The sequence below is a fragment of the Anomaloglossus baeobatrachus genome, chromosome 4 (genome assembly GCF_048569485.1).
Source record: "Anomaloglossus baeobatrachus isolate aAnoBae1 chromosome 4, aAnoBae1.hap1, whole genome shotgun sequence".
Taxonomy (NCBI): domain Eukaryota; kingdom Metazoa; phylum Chordata; class Amphibia; order Anura; family Aromobatidae; genus Anomaloglossus; species Anomaloglossus baeobatrachus.
In genome coordinates, this window is record NC_134356.1 from 430,618,614 (window position 1) to 430,625,403 (window position 6,790).

Here is a 6,790-nt window from a genome sequence, read left to right on the forward strand (position 1 = left end):
GGACTCATCAGACCAAAGCACAGATTTCCACTGGTCTAATGTCCATTCCTTATGTTCTTTAGCCCAAACAAGGGTCTTCTGCTTGTTGCCTGTCCTTAGCAGTGGTTTCCTAGCAGCTATTTTACCATGAAGGCCTGCTGCATAAAGTCTCCTCTTAACAGTTGTTCTAGAGATGTGTCTGATGCTAGAACTCTGTGTGGCATTGACCTGGTCTCTAATCTGAGCTGCTGTTAACCTGCGATTTCTGAGGCTGGTGACTTGGATAAAATTTTCCTCCACAGCAGAGGTGACTCTTGGTCTTCCTTTCCTGGGGTGGTCCTCATGTGAGCCAGTTTCTTCGTAGCGTTTGATGGTTTTTGCCACTGCACTTGGGGACACTTTCAAAGTTTTCCCAAATTTTGGACTGACCGACCTTCATTTCTTAAAGTAATGATGGCCACTCATTTTTCTTTACTTAGCTGATTTTTTCTTGCCATAATACAAATTCTAACAGTCTATTCAGTAGGACTATCAGTTGTGTATCCACCAGACTTCTGCACAACACAACTGATGGTCCCAACCCATTTATAAGGCAAGAAATCCCACTTATTAAACCTGACAGAGCACACCTGTGAATTGAAAACCATTTCCAGTGACTACCTCTTGAAGCTCATCAAGAGACTGCCAAGAGTGTGCAAAGCAGTAATCAAAGCAAAAGGTGTCTACTTTGAAGATCCTAGAATATAAGACATATTTTCAGTTGTTTCATAATTTTTTGTTAAGTATTTCATTCCACATATTTTACTTCATAGTTTTGATGCCTTCAATGTGAATCTACAGTTTTCAGAGTCATGAAAATAAAGAAAACTCTTTGAATAAGAAGGTGTGTCCAAACTTTCGGTCTGTTCTGTATATCCCCTTCCTGGGGCTATTCTGGTATATATGTCCCCATCCTGGTTTCATTTCCTCCTCATGATGTTCACATCATGTTTTTTTTCTACTCCCCAGCATATTTGTCCCCATCCTGGGCCCCTCGTGGTGTATATATGTCCCCCCTCCTGGGCACATTCTGATATATATGTCCCCATCCTGGTTTTTGTTTCCTTCCTGGTATATGTCCTCCTTCTTGTATATATTCTCAATTCCTGAGCCTTGCCTTGTATATTTGTCTGCTGCAAAAAGAAAAAACAAACAAACACTTTACTTACCCTTCCCGGCTCTCACGTCATGCAGCATCCTCTCTGAACCGTGATGCATTTCAGCTGGATGTACACTTCCGACGTACATCCAGCTGAAGCAAGGCAAGGCCGGGGTCAGCGGGCCCCCCCACCATGCCGGCGATCTTCTGCTCACGGAGTGCTTACCTTTCCCCACCGGATGCCACGTCCTCTCTACCTCCATGTTGCCCACAGCAGTGTGATGAGGTCGCAGAGTGATGACCTCGTCACGCTGGGCTGCAGGATGACGCGCTGGTGCCCTCCTCTGCTCCACTCACCTTTTCTCCCACCACATGGCTAATTTGCATCTAATGCCCTAGAAGGGCTTTGCTTGCACCTTAGTCGTACGCAGTGGCTGAAGTGACACCACCGGGCCTGTCTGCCGCGGCTGTCACTGGTGCCCAGTGAAGAAGGTGGCCTAGGGTTTCATAAAGCTAAGTAATTACCTTGGGCCCAACTTAGCCCCTCCCTTCAATGGTACATATACACCAGTCATGGCTTTAATGCCCTGACAGCGGCCCTGACTGTACTGCTCATCTTTCTGTTGTCCCTATCCATATATTCCCTTTGATCTATAAGACCTTACCTGCTCCAGAAAGTAGACCAGTTGAGTGTGAAGAAAGATTTTCAGGCAGAACCCTTATATAAGCGCATGTTCCCCATGTGACTTGTGCCAGTTAGGAGGTGGCATTGTGTGGCAGATGGAGAGCAGGTGAAAAGGACAGGAACAGGCAATAAGGATATGGATATTAAAGTGAATTGGAGGGCATTACTTGCACACACATACAATAAACACTTCCAGAGAATCCAGGACAATAAACAATAAACCACACAAATCCTATTATTAGTAATGTGCTATTGGAGCAAGATAATTTATTTCAATTGCTATTTGAGTCTACACTATAGGGGTTTTCCACAGAAGAAATTATTTATCTCATAGATTCCCACTTGTTAAAAAAAAAATTCTCACCCTCCCAATGCTGGACGGGGACTGAAATGCAGCTCTGGTATTTGAAAGTTTGTGGTCATTGGTTAATATACTGTGTGCACAATTATTAGAGAATTAGTCTTTTTGATTATACATTATATTATTGAACAACTACAGTACTGTTGGTCAATCCAAAGGGTTAATAAACCTGAAACCTGAATATTTAAGAAAGTAAAAGTGAGGTTTTGGCTTTCTTAAGAGAATATCTATCTACAAGTGCTTCTCAATAAATTAGAATATCATCAAAAAGTTAATTTATTTCAGGTATTCAATACAAAAGAATACAAAAGGTGAAAAACATATTATATATAGAGTCATTACAAACACAGTTATCTATTTCAAGTGTTTATTTCTGTTAATGTTGCTGATTACGGCTTGCGCCCAATGAAAACCTAACAGTCAATATCTCAGAAAATTAGAAGAAATTAACACAAAACACCTTTAAAGATCTCCTAAGTGTTTAAAATAGTCCCTCAGTCTTATTCAGTATGCTACACAATCATGGGGAAAACTGCTGACTTGACAGATGTCCAGAAAGCAGTGATTGGCACACTCCGCAAGGAGGATAAGCCATAAAAGGTCATTGCTAAAGACGCTGGTGTGCCGCCCCCGTGCCTGGAGCCGGCGCTGCTCGGATCCGGATCTACGGTGCGGCTCGAGGGATCCTGCTGGACCCGGGGGTCGCGCGGACACTCCGACTAAAAGGGGACGTATTTGTACGGGGATGGTAGTAAACTGTCTGTGACGCCACTCTACGGTGTGTGGTGAGATGTGGCACCACCGCTGCTGTTGTGGGACACCCGGGGCGATGGGATGGCAGCTTGTTGTTAACCCCTCCGTGGGTAGGGATGGTGGCCCCGGGACCCGGTGACTTGGTGCAGGGGACGGTGATAGCAGGGACTGGTGCGCCTGGTCAGACCAGGGAGTCTCAGCATACTCACGATTAAAGAAGTCAGACAAGTCCATTGGTTAATCAAGGTGATGGTGGCAGGCCGCCGCGGCCAGGTGTGTTCTGGTCCCCCACCCGGGCTGGTGGTCCGTCTCTCTTCCCTCTGCATTGTGCTGTAATGTTGTGGACTTCCTGGTCTGGAACTCGGGAGTCCGCTCCCGGTAATACTGTTGGGAGTCGTGCCCGCTGACGCTGACCCGCGGGAGCTACAGGCTCTGACGGATACCCTATCCCTCTCTGTGGGTGGTTGTCTCTTTTCAGGACTTAGGTTGGGACAGGACCTATAATCCTGCCCTCAATCGGTTAATTAGCTAGGCCGTTGGTTCCGGTCCTGGCTTCAGGGATCGAGTACCCCCTCTGTGCACGGTTTCCGGTCCGGTCTCTGGTGTCGGTACCGGTGGACTCCAACCCTGTCCCGGTCCACCTCGGATCTGCCGAGCCGTCTTCCCGTCTCCTGCTAGCTACGGGCCCACCGTTTGCCACCTAGCCAATGTGTCCGGGCTCCGACCCTGACACTTGTCAGTTCAGCCTCAGACCTATAGCAGAGGCCTGGACTCCACTCCACCTCACTCCAACTCCTGACTCAACTGCTTTTTCCTGCCCCGGGCTCTCCAGACCCCTAGGTGGGCGTTTCCTTCAATCTGGTCCCACCCACTGCTGTGCCTGTCTTTCCCTGGAGGTGGTGACTAGGGTTTTCTGATTGGCTTTGTGTAACCTAGGTGAGGGAAGGTGTTATGTGGGGGCCTATGTGTGACTACCTGCAGTGTCAGGGCATCACATTTGCTGTTCACAGAGTGCTGTATCCAAACATATTAATGGAAGGTTGAGTGGAAGGAAAAAGTGTGGTCAAAAAAGGTGCATAAGCAACCGGGATAACAGCAGCCTTGATAGGATTGTTAAGAAAAGGCCATTCAAAAATTTAGGGGAGTTTCACAAGAAGTGGACTGCTGCTGGAGTCAGTGCTTCAAGAGCCACCACACACAGACATGTCCAGGACATGGGCTACAACTGTCGCATTCCTTGTGTCACGCCACTCATGACCAATAGAGAACGCCAGAAGTGTCTTACCTGAGCCAAGGAGAAAAAGAACTGGATTGTTATTCAGTGGTCCAAGGTGTTGTTTTCAGATGAAAGTAAATTTTGCATTTCATTTGGAAATCAAGGTCCTAGAGTCTGGAGGAAGAGTGGAGAGGCCACAATCCAAGCTTCTTGAGGTCTAGCGTGACGTTTCCACAATCGGTGATGGTTTGGGGAGACATGTCATCTGCTGGTGTAGGTCCACTGTGTTTTATCAAGACCCAAGTCAGCGCAGCTGTCTACCAGGAAATTTTAGAGCACTTCATGCTTCCCTCTGCCAACAAGCTTTTTGGAGATGGAAATTTCATTTTCCAGCAGAACTTGGCATCTGTCCACACTGCCAAAAGTACCAATACCTGGTTTATTAACCACAGTATCACTGTGCTGGATTGGCCAGCAAACCTGCCTGACCTGAATCCCATAGAGAATCTATAGGGTATTGTCAAGAGGAAGATGATAGACACCAGACCCAACAATGCAGATGAGCTGAAGGCTGCTATCAAAGCAACCTGGGCTTCCATAACACCTCACACATATATTATATAGTCATTACAAACAGAGAGATCTATTTCATGTGTTTATTTCTGTTAATGTTGTTGATGATGATGATGATGATGGCTTACAGCCAATGAAAACCTAAAAGTTATTATCTCAGAAAATTAGAATATTATATAAGAACAACTGAAAAAATGATTTTAAACTCAGAAATGTTGGCCTGCTGAAAAGTATCTACAATAAATGCACTCAATGCTTGTCGGGGCTCCTTTTGCATGAATTACTGCATCAATGCGACGTGGCATGGAGGTGATCAGCCTGTGGCACTGCTGAGGTGTTATGGAAGCCCAGGTTGCTTGGATAGCAGCCTTCAGCTTGTCTGCATTGTTGGGTCTGGTGGATATCATCTTCCTCTTGACAATACCCTTTAAATTCTCTATGTGGTTTAAGTCAGGCGAGTTTGCTGGCCAATCAAGCATAGTGATACTGTGGTTATTAAACCAAGTATTGATACTTTTAGCAGTATGGACAGGTGCCAAGTCCTGCTGGAAAATTAAATTTCCATCTCCAAACAGCTTGTCGACAGAGGGAAGCATGAAGTACTCTAAAATGGTAGATGGCTGCGCTGACTTTAGTCTTGATAAAACACAATGGACCTACACCAGCAGATGACATGGCTCCCCAAACCATCACTGATTGTGGAAACTTCACACTAGACCTCAAGCACCTTGGATTGTGGCCTCTCCACTCTTCCTCCAGATTCTGGGACATTGATTTCCAAATTAAAGCAACATTTACTTTAATCTGAAAACAACACCTTGGACAACTGAGCAACAGTCCAGTTCTTTTTCTCCTTGGCTCAGGTAAGACGCTTCTGGCGTTGTCTATTGGTCATGAGGGGCTTGACACAAGGAATGTGACAGTTGTAGCCCATGTCCTGGATACGTGTGTGTGGTGGCTCTTGAAGCACTGACTCCCGCAGCAGTCTACTCCTTGTGAATCTCCCCCAAATTTTTGAATGCCTTTTTCTTAACAATCATATCAAGGCTGAGGTTATCCCGGTTGCTTGTGCACCTTTTTCGACCACAATTTTTCCTTCCACTGAATTTTCCATTACTATGCTTGGATATGTGACGCCCTGGGCAAGCCAGGGGTCACAGGTCATTACACCACCACACCCTACACCCCAGTTAGGAACACCAAGCTAACCCAAAATCCTTGTTGCCTTCCTCCAGGAGCTGGTGTTCACACCAGGGGGTGGGCCAGGCGGTTGGCTCCGCCCACCGAGGAGTTCACAGCTCTGGAGGCGGGAAGAACCAGGAGATCTGAGTCCAGCTAGGGACGGAAAGGAGTTGAAGTCTAGCTGAGGGCTAGAGAGGAGTCAGCTCAGGGAAGAGCTAGAGATAGAGTTTGGAAGTGAAAGTAGAAGGAAGTGAAGTGGTAGAGGAGCTTAGGAGAAAAGCTGCAGTAAAGTGAAAAGTGACAGTTTGTAAAGCCTGAAGTTGGTCCGGGTGTGTGCCCCGGGCTGAGAGACCGCAAGGTCAGCAGACGGCGGTGATTGTCCGCAGGGGTGACTGCTCGGAGGTCACTGGAAGGACCGCGGACGGGTGGTGACCCGGCGGTCTGGAGCAGTGTACAAGGAACAGTCAGCACCAGGGCAGGGGCCTTTCGGATCCCGGCAAGGCTAGGAGTCGCCATAATTTGCCAAATCCGTCAGTGAAGGGGACGACTGTCTCCCAACAACCAAGTCCCGATTGAAGGCAACAGTCCAACCGTAACGGAGAGACACCGCCACCGCCAGAGCACCAGTTTCTCAGGGCCAGCGCCTGCGGGCAAAGTAGGGCTCCTCCGGCCCATATTCAAGCTGGGGAGCGGGTTACCGGTGGGAACCCATCGCAACCACAACCATCTTAGGTGCAGGACAAAGGGACCGTCACCGTCAACTACTGGGGAAAAGCAAGTGCAGCCGTCCGTGGGAACCGTCTTTCCAGCCGTGTGTTTTACCGAGAACTGTGTCATCGTCTCAGGCTGAGTGAGTACCACAGTGCCGCAAGGCACAGCGCTGCCCCCGCATCCCTGCTCCCA

At 47.6% G+C, this 6,790-nt stretch overlaps 1 protein-coding gene across 1 annotated transcript in view; it reads right to left on the reverse strand.

Annotated features, from left to right (window-relative positions):
- The window catches only part of LOC142301609 (regenerating islet-derived protein 4-like), a 65,648-nt gene extending 63,831 nt beyond the window's left edge, over window positions 1-1,817 (reverse strand). The window contains exon 1 of the mRNA XM_075342638.1: window positions 1,783-1,817. The gene's annotated coding sequence lies outside the window, so the exon portion shown is untranslated. The remainder of the gene's footprint in view (window positions 1-1,782) is intronic.
- Window positions 1,818-6,790: the final 4,973 nt, after the last annotated feature.